The following is a 14,052-nucleotide window of genomic DNA, read 5'->3' on the forward strand; positions in this document are numbered from 1 at the left end:
CCGAAAAGTTTAAGAAAGTGGATAAGATAAATACCCACACAACTACCACCCAACAAATATTACTATGAAGTCATATTTTATTTAATTGTTTAAGAAATAAATTTGAAGTCCCCTATGCATCTTTCCCTAGTCACATTTCTCTTTATCCTTCTCTTCACAGTTAACTGCTACCATACATTTTGTGATTCTAGTCCTTGTTGTTCTATGTTTCCTAAATATACATAATAAATAATGCAGATTGCTTTATGTGTATGTAAATTTTATGTAAAGGATTTACTGCACTATAAATAATCTCTGCAACTTTAATGCTTTTCAACATTATTTTATCAAATAAATTTTCAACATTAGTTCTATACTAATGAAGTCCATCATATAAATATACTAAAATTAATCTGGCTGTATCACTGTTATGAACATATAGGTTGGCTTCAATGTTTTTTTAATGTGTAGTTTATTGTATTTTTAATTTTTTATATAGAGAGGAAGGGAGGGAAAAGAAAGGGAGAGAAATAGTAATTGGTAGCCTCTTGCTTGCCCTCAACCGGGGACCAAACCTGTAACGCAGGCATGTGCCTTGATGGGGAATTGAACTGGTGACCTTTCATTTTGCGGCACAACGCCCGAACAACTGAGCCACACTGGTCAAGGCTTGGCTTTGACTTTTAGCTCTTTTAAGAGGATTGCAATAAAAGTCTTTGTATAAAGTTCATTTTATCCATTTATTTATGTTTACATATTTAACTTGTCTAATATTAGGTAATATTGAGTAATATCAGGTAATGTTATCTGAAAATATATATTTTATTTTATTAGACACTCATATCTCATGTACATAAATTATTAGTTTCTAGTTATGTTATTTTTTGTCAACAGCAGCTTTTGCACTTAAATTTTTTAATATCTTTTTTATTGTTGTTCTATTACAGTTGTCCCAATTTTCCCCCCATTGCTCCCTGCTACCCCACCCACTCCCACAGACAATCCCCTCCCTGTTGTCCATGTCCATGGGTCATTCATACATGTTCCTTGACTAGACCCTCCTCTTATGTTCTTATTAAAATCTTAATCAGGATATTTCTCTTCTTTTGATCTTCAGTGATTATTTGATGGCCTCATATCCATTTCATTTAATTTGCAAATTCTCAAATGAGCAAAGGACTATGCAGATACTGTATTCTCTTTGTCAAATGATTGGTTATATCCTTCTTCATCCCCCCATTTCCTTTGGTTTTATTGAATTCATTTTTTACATCTGTAGGTCCAATTCATTCTCTCCTCCACACTCTCAATGGATGACTTCACTTCTTTTTTCATGGAGAAAACAGAAGTAACCAGGGGAGCACAACCTAATAGGCTGTCTCCTGATTTACTACTGTACTGCTGTTTATTTACTCTCCCTGCCTTTACTCTAGTTATAAAGGTGAAAGACCCCTGCTCTCACTTAACGCCAGTGCCTTCATTTATAAACTGGGTCCCGTTTCTGGTAATCTCTTCAGGTCCACTGTTGCTCCAGTTTTCCCCTACCTACTTTATTGGGGGTCAGCACATATTTTCTGTAAAAGACCAGGTAGTATTTTAGGTTTTGTGGGCCTTACAAATTTGTCACTGTGTTCCAATGAAACTTTATTTTAAAAAGCAGTCAGAAGCCCAACTTGACTGGCAGCAATAGTTTGTCCATGTCTATCCTATATCATCAATAATTTATCCAGCTCTACTGGAGTTTTCCCCTCAGTATTTAAGAATGTTGTAATACCACCTATCTTAACAAATGCTTTTTGAACTCTAAAGCTTGTCAAATTTCTCATCTGTGAGACTCTACAGTGATGATCTATATGGTAAAGTGGAAAGTGCATTGTGAAAGGAGTGAGGATAAATAATCCTCTCTTCTACTTCTAATATAAAAAGAAAAGAAAAGAAAAAGAATATAAACCTAGAGCCTTGTTCCTCTCTAGCTGCTTCCTTCCTTCTCTGCTTCCCTCTACAAGAACATTTTCTAAGAGGTGGTCTGTACCTGCTGTTCATGCTTCCATGCCTCTCTTTCTCTCTTGAACCCACTCTGCCACTGTTCCTGGTCTGCTCGTACATGAACCATGCTCCTTTCCAAGGTCAGCAGCCGCCATCTTGCCAACTCTGATGGCCAATTCCCAGTCCTCCCCTTAATCTCTTGGCAGCATTTGGAAACTTTTCTTCACCTGTCTTCTAAATTACTGTCCTCTTCTTGTCTTGGTTGGGTTGCTCAATTGGTTGGAGTATTGTACCATACACCAAAAGGATGTGAGCTCCAGCCACAGTTAGGGCACATACCTGGGTTGCAGGTTCAAGCCTTGGTAGGAGTGTGTATAGGAGTCAACTGATGTTTTTCTCTTACATCAATGTTTTTCTCTCTCTGGCAAATAACGTCTGGTGTATAGTAGCTACTCAATAAGCACCGGCTGAATGAATGAATGATTTTACCCTTGAAAGGTGGGAATATTTCATCCAGAGCTCCAAGACCAGTTCCTCATTTCCCACATTGCCATCCAGAGTGGCTCTGCTGAAGTGTGGCAAGGTACTGTGATGCTCTGAACCTCTGAGATACATGAACATCTGCTACACCCAGCAGGCAAGGCTCTTATTGCTTTCATCACCCTAAGTCAACAACAGCCCCTTCTCGCTCCCACCAACTTTACAGTAAGAGACAGTTTCCCGTTTCTCTGACTGGTTCAACCCTTGCCTGCTGGACTAAGAACAAACCATGAAGTTGGTAGCAAGGGCTGCCAGGTTTGTTCTCTTTCTAGAAGTGAAGAATTTGAAGGTCATAAAATGTGTTTCTCAATATGTCAAGATGAGAAATGTCCAAACGTGTAGAGAATATTTATGAGTTTATTTGAGCCAAACTGACAACAATTGCTGTAAAACAAAATCTTAATGGATTGAAGAAACGCTCTGGAGAGTGGTAGTTTTTCAGCTTATTTTATACATTACAATCAAAGGAGGAGACAAAGTGGTGTGGGGAAGGGGGTTACATGAAATCTATTGGTGATAGATTAGGGAGGCGAAGAAAACAAAGCAGGAAATCTTTGAGATTGGATATAGAGTAAAATAGAGAGAAATACTTTTTTTCACATTGGTGGGTTTAGGATAGTTAACAATGAACATTTTCAGCACATAGAGATGGTATTCAGGAAACAAGAAAACAATGAGGGGTTGTGGTCTCAATACTCTGGTGTGATGGCTCTAGGAGTGGGGTGTGGTAAGGGGTCAGGAAAAAGGAGATCACTCTGACATTTTAAGGCTATGTTATCTTAGATCCCAAAAGACAATGGACAGGCTCACTTAAAGTAAAGATTGATATTTGTCAAGAAAGTTGCAGGCCTAGAACATGACTGCTTGCCATGACCCACTTTTAGTTTGAAATTTTTATGTTCAGACCAGCCTGTGTGGTTGTTTTGGTCTCTGAGTTTGTAAGGCCCACCATGCAGGCCTCTCCTGAGTTTGTCAGGTTTAGTATGTGGCCTGCTTTTCATCCACAAATCCAATCCTACCATGCTTGTAATTTATATAAATTTCTCCTAGATCCTGGCAATAGTATGATTAGTAGTTCTAGTTCTGGCCAGCAAAAAACTTAACATTTCTTTCTGAGTTTTCTGGGGTTTTAGCGGAAGGTTGGGAGAGAATGCATCAAGGTTTTCAAACTACATTGTGTTGTCAAGTGGAACTTTGTCTGCCCCTTTATTTTAAAATGGGTAGCCTCAGTCAATGAATATTCTTTTCCTTCCTCCTCGGTGCTTTCTGACCTGGAAACCAGAATTCGAAGGCAATGGGTAATTGCAGAATTTATAAGTTTCATTAAATTTTTTTGCCATTTCTTGAAAGTTCCTTTCAGAAGCGTGAGGTTTACACTAGAGAAAGTTAGTTCTGAAGCTCACATTTTTATGACTCTAGGTTTGAAATGAACACACGTACATGGTAAGAATGTGAAATGACAGGTGGCACCACTTGGAGAGACAGGCTGTGTTCCTGCCTGCTTGTCCCTCCTCACCCTTACCCCAATATGAATATAGTAGCTCTGTCCTGTAAATATATATGACAAGCAGAGATACAGTCTCTTTCCAGGGCGTGCTACTGAGGAATTCTCCAGCAATGGATGCATTTCTGCAGGTGCGGAATGCCACGGAGAGAAAGCAGCTCATCCAAGGGGAACAAGTTCTCTGCTGCAATGGGGCTGGAAAGTAGACATGAGATCTGTCAAAAGAGCTTCTCTGTTCCCCATATTGACAGCTTACGCTTGTTCCATGACATGTGTGCTGCAGAAAAATGACCTAGAACTGATGTGCTCTGGCAGAAACAAGCTGGGGGATTTCAAGCTCTTACTCTTTCTCTTTTTTCTCTCTGCTGCTGGTGCTGAACTGTTGAGGGGGTGGGGGGCATGTAGTTGTCAGAAGAGAGTTCCCAGCTTCATCATTAAAGCCAGCTCCACGGTTCACTAAATCCACATGGAGGCTGTTCCTGAAATTCTTGGAAAAAGACATTGTTATCTGCACGTGAAATTTTATATATCAAGTGAAATTCTGGAATGGAATATCTGCAAAATAGGGACCAAAAAAATGGAAAAACAAAACCAACTTTGTAGACACAAGTAAATTCAATAACCAAGGTAACAAGAAAGTAATACAGAAAAAAAATACAGTGACTTAGCTATTGAGTTTGGTCCACACAATCAGTTTTGCTGGTGGAAGGCGAAGGGTCCATTTTGATCAGACTTGATTGCCTGTATTCACAAAATTGAACTCTGTCTGGTGTAGCTTTGAAATATCTTTTTGGAAGTGAGAAGAAATGAAATTTCACTTTGAAAAATTCTATCCAGACCATTAAGCATTATGTTAATTCGTGGGGCAATTTTTTTTTTCAGGAAGATGGAAAGTCTTTCATTAAATATGTCTTGAATGTGGGTGTAGCCCACAGCCTGCCTGTGGCCATCCTATTGCACAGGAGCAAAACAAGAATTTCATAAGAAAGAGAGAGAGGAGAAAAAAGAGAGTTTCATGGAGCCATGGTGCCTGGCAGGTGCTATTCTGGAAGAAACAGGAACCAACTAGAAAAGGTGATAAAAATGCTCTATAAACAATGGAAAGTAGTTATGTGCAAGACAAGGAGAGATGCTTTACTAGAAACCAATCCTAGCATCTTAACAAACTTCCATCCTTCAGAACTGTGACAAAATACATTTCTGTTGCTTAAGCTCCCCAGTCTGTGGCATTCTGTTATGGCAGCCAAGCAGACTAATACACTGCATTAAGCAGATAACTATCATGTGACATGGTAAGTACAGTGATATTTACAGATGTGCACACAGTGGGAGAGGTTCCTTCAGTGGGCAGCATGATAATGGCACAGGTCATTGTGTCCTGTGTTCTGAATCAGAACCCAAGGGCATGGTCCTGCCTCTACTTGGAAGCAAAGATTCAGGAGCATTGGGCAGGTTCAGCTACAAGTCATTTGACAAATATTTAAAGAGTATACACTCTGTGTTAGGTACTGGGGATGCAATGGCATAAGGAAGGATGATTTCCAAAGCTTATTTGTATCAAAGTCAGAGACTGATAAAAACATACACAAGTAAAATAATTGCAAAATATTATAAGTCTATGAAGGAAACCAGCGAGGGGCTGAGAAAGAGAATGTGAATGAGGGATAGGGGACTTCTTAAGTAGATATTTAAAGTGAGATTCAAAGGATATGAATGGAATAGTCATGTGTGGAGAATGGGGGAAGAATATCCAAGTAAAAGGAAAAGTAAATTCAAAGTCCCTTTTATAGGAAAGAGCATGATTCGTTCAAGGACCTGAGAAAAAATGAGCATAGCAGTGTAAGCAGGTGAAAGGGGGCGGGAGAACATCAAGCGCAGGGTAGGTATTCGAGTTTTGTTCTTAGTGTGATGGGAAGCCCATAAAAATTTAAACAAAGAAATAACATAACCCATAGCGAGCGCACGCATGCACACACACACACACAGACACGCACTCATTTTAAAAACAATCTTGAACTTAAAAGTACAGCTTTTTCTATAGAACCATTTAAGAGGAAGTTGCACTATGATAGCCTGTATTAGTAATCCATTGCTGTATAACAAATAACTTCTAATTTAGCATCTTAAAACAACCTTTATTATCTTGGAGCTTTTGTGGGTCAGAATCTGGGCGTGGCTTAGCTGGATCCTCCCTCTCAGTCTCTCAGAGGCTGAAGACAAGGTGTTGGATGGGGCAGCAATCATAGCTGAACTCTTGACTGGAGGAGGAGGATTCACTTCCATGCTTGCTCAACTTGTTGTTAGCAGAATTCAGTTCCTCATAGGCTACTGATGCAAGACCTGCAGCTCCTTGCTAGGGATTCAGTTCCTCACAGGCTGCTGGCAGGAGGTCTCCCTCAGTCCTTGCCATGGTGGCTGTCTCCACAGAGCCACTCACAGACCTCTGTCAGAGTGAGTGAGCAAGAAGAAGAGAAAGAACACCCAAATGGGTGCCACAACCTTTTTATCACCTAATCTCATAAGCTCTGTGCTATCATTTTTACCATATTCTATTAATTAGAAGTGAATCCTTAGGTACAGAACACACTCAAAGAGAGAGAGGATTATCTAAGGGCACAAATAGCAGGAGGTGGGGACTATCTGAGAGGTTGCTTACCACATGACCCATACCACCCCAAACACCTTACAGCAAGGATGCCCTCCTACTGACCACAATGTAATTACCCATATCAAAGTGGTACATCACTTTGATCTAATCCTCAGACCCTATTCAGCTTTTCCCAGTTGTCACAATAATGCCATTTATAAGAAAAAGATCTAGTCCAAAATCATGTTTTGCTATTTTTGTTGTCACATCTCTTTAGTTTCCTTCAGTCTACTGAAGTTCCTTGATCTTTCCTTGATGGCCATGGTCTTTTGAAGATTGCAGGCTAGTTACTTTGTAGGCAGTCTCTCAGTTGGGGGTTTTCTAAGGTTACCTTGTGGTTGGATTCAGCTTTTGCATCTTTGGTAAAACGATCATAGAAGTGATGCATTACACCCTACCAGGTGGGACTTAGTTTTAAAGGCTTTTCCACTGTAAAGTTAACTTTTCCCTCTTCTGTACTTTACCTATGTAAATTTCCCATTCCCTGTAAAATATCCAATCTATTCATTTATTGATTTATATCAGTGTGGACTAGTAGAACTTTATTTTATTCAATGGATAATTATTTATTATTACCACTGTTCATTTTGATGTTAAATGGTTCCAGATTTGACCAGAGAGAACCCCTTCAAGCTGGCTTCTATAATCTTTTGACATGTCCGCATCATTTTTGAGGACTTAGTTTCTGACACAAAAGATGTTCCAAGTTCATCTTATACTTCCCCTACCCAAACCTTGGGATCATCCATTTCACTAAAGAACCCTGGTTCCTTTAAGTGGACAATAGTATTTAGAAACTAAGATATATGCTTATTGTTGCTATTAGGGTGTCACTGTTCCTAGGCTCTCTCAATAGACAGCGCTAGGGAGGTATGTGTGTATATGCATGTGTGTTTGCACATATTTACATCTATGTTCATTTTTATGCCTATTGACATATATTGGAAACCATGAATTCACACTGCTATCTCCAATTCCAATGCAACACCACAGGATAAGTTCTATTTTTCTACCCTTCTGTATTTGTAGCCCTCTTCTCCCACAGTGAGAAACCTGGCTTTCACGCTTTTTAATGTATTTGCTTGTTTGATCATTGCCCATGCATGCAATCAATCTCCCATCTCTGCAACCAACCCTTCTCCTCCATTTCCTAGCATGGGTGATTTCCTCACCCCCTCAGGATCCAATAACCCCGCTGGTCTGTTACCATCTCCACCACCTCCTGTGTGGATATTCTTACTCATCCAGGCTTAGCAATATACACCAAGCCATCTCCCTGCACAAATGCCCTCCTTAGTCATGCTTAGGTTTGATCTCCAGTCCCAGGGCTATACTGATAAATCTCCCACCACTTGGTTGCTTACCTTGTTTAGCATCAATTAACGGCTTTGGCGATGAATTGTTGAGGAAAGGTAGGGAAGCAAAGAAAAAAAAGAGAGAGAGAGAACTTCAGTATATTTTAAGCCAATATTCCTTATTATCATATGGAGTGTGGATTGAAAAGGGCAAGGAATGAAGCAGGGCAACCAGTTGAAATTCTGGTACACAACATTGGGTGAGGGATGATGGTGGCATGACTTATTGTCTTGCAGTAAGTGAGAAAGAAGTGTTTGGAGAGTTAAAACCACATTCTTTTAGGCTGCATGTGGGAGAGGAGGGGAAGGTAGAAACATGGGAGTGTTGTCCTTGGTTTCTATCTTAAGCAACTGATTGGAAACATGGTGCCTTTTACTGAGATAAGAAGGGATCAGGGTTGAGGGTAAAGTGTGTTGAAAAGAATCAATCATTATTTTTTAAACATGTCAAGTTTAAGACATTTAAGAGAAGATAAGTAGACACATTGATATGGGAGTAACCTCCAAGCCAAGTCTGGGCTGCAAATATAAATTTGAGAGTCATGAAGACAGGGAAAGAGTTTAGAGAAGGAGAGTATGTTAGCAACTCCAACAATCAGATGCCAGGAACAAGAAACAGATCTTAGCAAAAGAGTTTCAAAAGGAGAGGCCACCGGGGTAGGAGAAAACCAGAAAACCGATGTGCTACCACAGAAGGCAGAGAGAAGCATGCTTCAAGGAGGCAGGGGTCATGGTTCTATCAAATATTATTGAGCAGACTAACATGAGAATCCAAATTCCATTGACTTTGTCGATAAGGAAGTCATTGGTGATATTGACAATGTTAAATTCAGTGGAATGTGTGAGCTAAAAACCAGATTTGAGTGGATTAAATAGTTACAGCAATTTGGGAAAGTGGAAGTGTGGTGTGAGACAAGGGCTTCTGAGAGGTTTGCTCTGAATGATAGGTGAGATTATAGCACAGCTGGGGGAGCATTGGGGTCAAGAATGAATCATGTTAAGACCGGTGATATTGGAATCTGTTTGCATGCTGGGGCAGCAATCTCAGAGGAAGAGGCCAACAAGCAGAGTGACGGGCAATTACATAAATCCTTGAGGGTGATGAGGGCTGTTGTCACAGGACAAGTGGAGGATTGACTTTTGATATGACAGGTCTCAGTTGTAGGGGGAAAAGAAAGATACATGAATTAACATACATATTTTCAGCTTAGTAAATAGAACATTGAAAAATGCATTTTGATACATATTTTTTATTTTTGAGTTTTTCTTCCCTTGCTGATCTATCATAAGGCTAAACCACAAATCTTGGATACAGCACAAAGAATAGAAGAGAAAAAATGGTGCGAGGGGATTCCTGCCTGGCAAACAGGGAAGTATAAAAGGAGAAGAGACCAGAGAGGAGAGGGCCTTTGACAGGAAGAGTCAGCCACAGGAATCCTCTTGAGGGCCAACCTGAGAGTACGCTGTTGTTGGGAAGCTGTGGGCAGGTTGGCAGGAAAGAGCATCTGTAAGGCTGGTGCTGAATTTCAGAGGGTATGGCCTGGGGCGGCTGAAATCCTCTCGGATAAGTCCTACATTTGACATGGCATCATGTTGGGCAAGAAACAGAAGGGGAGAGAAAACAGGCTGTGAGAGATGCCTGAGAGCTGCCTCAGAGAGCTTCTCCGGCAACTGAAACCCTCTCCTGTGGGTTGAGAAAACAGTTGTTTTCAAGCTCCTAGGAGGGATGGAGGTGTTGAGAGAAGCAGCAGCTCAGAATAAGTTTGAGGTTGGGATGAGGAGCCTGTGATGTGGCAAGAGATCAGGGCATCACCTGCGGGTGCCGCAGGACAGCCAGGAGCAGCCTAGAATGAGCCAACCCCAGCAGGAATGGGTGAAGGCTCAAAGAACAGTGAGTGGACCCAACGCCCTGACTGCAATGCTGTAAATGCATAGGAGATTCCACTATGTCCAGATGCTATACACGGGGAAGGGAAACACAATAGGAAATGCACAACACCTGGAAAGAATGAGCGTTTACTCCAAAAGGATTATTTAACCAAAGACTTGAAAATGGAAAACAAGTAAGCTACTTTCAGTAAACTTGTTTTTACTTTGCCCATGGAGATGAAAACACCAGAGAACATGAGGACAATTACAGAAAACAAAAAAGCCACCATTTCCCCTAACGTAGCTGTAACCTAAATTTTGACAGCAATAGACTTATTGGTGTGAAGATGGGGTCTCATTGAATGGCTTCTATTTTATCCATGAAATAAAGTGTGAGTACCAGCTGAGAGTGAGGGTGAAGAGAGAGGTATGAGAGTTTGAGGAAAAAAAGGAGAAAGTATAAAATTATTGCAGGGGTATTCAAAACACACATTAGAATGTGAAAGTCTCTAATAAGCCCTGTCTTATAAAGAAGATACTTGTCCAGATTTATATACAAGGCTAGGGCAGATCCAGGTTTAGTGGATGCTGAAGCTTATGCAATTTGAAAACTTCCTTTAAGAAAAAGAAGACAAAATTATAAATACAAAATTTAGAATACAGCCTTGTAAGGGACTCATGCAAACAAGGGTCCTCCAAGCTCTAACTTTATTAGCTTTACAGTAACTCTACCTCTATTTACATCTTAAATAACCATATTTGCTCCCGAGGAGACATTTCCCTCCCCACATCTGCTAATAACCCCCAGCACAGGCTGCCCTGCCTCCAGCTGGGATGTGCTGTCATAGACTACTGGGGCTTTGCCAACTTGCCTCCCTTCCTTCCACTTCTCAGCTCTCTCGCTTAAAACATAAAAGCGTCATTTCACAGCTGCTCATCAGTTTCCTCGAATACCAGCCTCCTATCCACACTACACATCTCTGTTCGATGTAGGTTCCAATCTCTCTAAGGGTGATTTTCAAAATTCTTAGATCACAGCTCATACCAAGAAGCACATTTTACATTGTAACCTGATACCCATCCATATTACTAAACACGGTTTCACACAGTGTCTGTTTTTTTTTCTCCTGCAATGGACTCCAGTATTTTCTGGCTGATATATTGCATATGTAAAAGTAATTCTGGTGGGGCCACCCTGAAACGGTTCTTAGAGCCAGCAGATTGGGTGATGCTCTCTGGCATGTGCCGTACTCCTGACACTTTTCCAGGCTGCCATTCTCTGCCTGTGTGGCTCTCCCACTTCAGGCTTCCCTCAACCTCTGTTCTGTCTTTAGAGATTATTTTTATCCCTCCAGGTTCAAATAAAATTCCACCTTTTATATAAAGCCCTCCATTAAATTCTCTGTTCTCTCGTGCATTTCATATTCATGTTGCTGTGGCAGATATTTTATTCTGCTTTTGATTATAGTTATTTAAAAATTCAGTCTTCTTTTCTTGATTGTGAAGTCTTTGTGGGCAAGATCATATCTGATTCTAACATGGTCATTTCTATGACTCCTATAGTATTCAGCACCCTAGTACCTTGCAAATTTGTAAACAAGGAGAAAATAATAGTGGTTTATAGGGTTGCTGTGAGGTGTAAATAGGATGATTCACTTCAATAATGATATAACAAACATTTATTGTATCTTGTTTTATAGTTAAAGTAATTCACTTAAAGTCACACAAGTGGTAACCAGTATGGCCAGGACAAATGCTAAGACCCACATTATTAGCCACCATGTTATTCTGCCTTAGTTTATCACTTAACCCATAGGAAGCACTCAATAATTGGTGACTATTATTTCAATGAACAAAAGGGTATTGGAACCAAACTGAATAAATACTTTGGTAGAAACTATAGATTATGTGTAATAGCCTTTAGGTGTAGGGATAATTCCATTCATCATTCTGCTATTAGTTTGCTATTTAATCTCCTGTTTTATTTTTCTGTGTGAGTGGCTGTGACTACATGATTAAAAGTCACCACATCAGGAAAATGAATTTACTGTCTCCAGTGGTCTTAATGACCATATCAGATTAATTGCAAGACTAATCCAACTTTGCACAAATTAGATACTAAGATAGATGAAAAGAATCCAATTTGACCAAAAAATGATTTTGAGACTGCATAGATCAAACTAATTTTCTTTCTTTGTGCAATTTAGTTCATTTTTAACCTTCAAATATACAGTGCAAGGCCCTGTAAGGCATAGCAAGAAAAATAAGCAACATCCCTTGTTGCCATGGAGTTCATAATCCAAGGTGAATATCTTGGGGATAGGGGCAGAGAGAATACGAAGTCTATACAGATAGCCCTAATATAAAGCAGCATAAGATCTATTTTACAAGGCTCCAATAAATCGTGAAGTTCCAAGAAGGAATGGATTGTTACTCCAATGAGGTAATTGTGGAGGGGAGGAGAACAGTTGAAAGACTAGAGATAAGTGAGTGTGATTCCAGTTCTCAAATTCAAAAAGATGCAGCATTTTCCCTACTGAAGATCTGTGGAAATTTCATACATTCTAAGTAAAGTCCTAGAAATACTTCTTAACAGATATGTAAAAAGAACTTATTTATGAAAGTAATCTAGTTATTACTAAATATTATTCAAGTAGTCATATCAAACTAATCTTTTATGAAGAGGTCATGATTATTAAGTTGCTACAAGTGAGAAATACAAATGATTGGTGCAAATGATGTATACAGAGCAGCTGAATTTCAGGATAGCCTTGGGGACAAAACAGAAGAAAAATGAGGTACATTAAAATTGATGAATTGAACAATTGTATCCAAAGGATGCTGATTAATAGATAGATGTTAACCTGAAGGACACGGTTTAGTGTCTTTTTATAGGCCTCTAACTTTAACACTGTTTGATTTATATTTAATGAGAAACTTGAATAAAGATATAGAAGACATGTTCATTAATCTGCAGATGAACTAGAGCTGAGAAGAATGGCAAACAAGCTGTGACAAAATTGGGATCTAAAAAGATCTCCATTAGGCTGAAATTATGGTTCAGATTTACCAAGATAAAGCTTAGTAGCCTTGATCTTTGTCCAAAAGCCAACAGCACATGAAAATAATGCAGGGGATATGACTTAGTAGCAGTAAAGCAAGCTTCAATTTTTAATTAGTTGACTGTGATGAGTCAACAATATTACATGATTACAGAAACCATCACCACCACCACCACCACTACCTCAACCATCACCACCATCATCCTCACCACCCTTCCAACAACAACTTAATGAGCTCTTAGGCTGTGTTCATGGAAAAACTGTCTGTCGAAGGGAGGGGATAATTTCACTAACCACATCATACTCGGAGCAATGTGTATAGTTCTGTGTGTCACATATACCACCTAGAGAATGTTCATAGGGAGAGCAATTACCTGGGAGAAAAAAACCAAAGGTGTGTTATATTCAGAAAAGGTAAAGGCCCTGGTGTTAGCCTGGCATCGAGAGGTCTTAGCAGGAATATGATAAAAGTTTCCAAATGATCCAAGGGCTGTCATATGGGAAAAACAATTTAGCTTCTTTGATAGAACTTCAAAAGGCAGAACCAATAACATTAATTATAGAAATATAGATTTCAGCTTATTAATTTTTTTATATAACTAGAGTTATTTAAAAATGGAAAGCACGGCTCCTACGATAGCGTTTCTCATTGACCAAATGTTCGGTATAGCTAATCACTGATTGGGAGCTTAGACTAGGAGTTCAAGTGTCTGATAATTAGTTTGAATTTCTCACTTTTTATTCCTAGACTGACATCACTGAGCATGCTGGGAACCTGGGGGCATAGAGAGGCTGGTGAGAGGACCCCCATTCGATGGTGGGACTATCAAAGGGGTCAGTAGAGGAGGAAAGGCCATGAGGTGACAACATGGAGGAGAGGCTGGAAAAAATGCTCTGACTCCTGTGCATGGCATGGTGATAGAGAGTATATTGGGAGAGATGAAGAGAATTGACCACTGGAGAGATCCCCGCTGTTATAAAGGATAAAGGGAAAGGAAGATTTTAGTAGAAGATAGATATGCAGAAAAGTTTGATAACCTGGAAGACTATTTGCAGTAGAATAGAGGTACAGAAAGTAGCTAGGGGGATGGTGGAAGATCTGCAGTGGGT

The sequence above is a fragment of the Furipterus horrens genome, unplaced genomic scaffold, assembly GCF_987537825.1.
Source record: "Furipterus horrens unplaced genomic scaffold, mFurHor1.1.pri manual_scaffold_1, whole genome shotgun sequence".
Lineage (NCBI taxonomy): Eukaryota > Metazoa > Chordata > Mammalia > Chiroptera > Furipteridae > Furipterus > Furipterus horrens.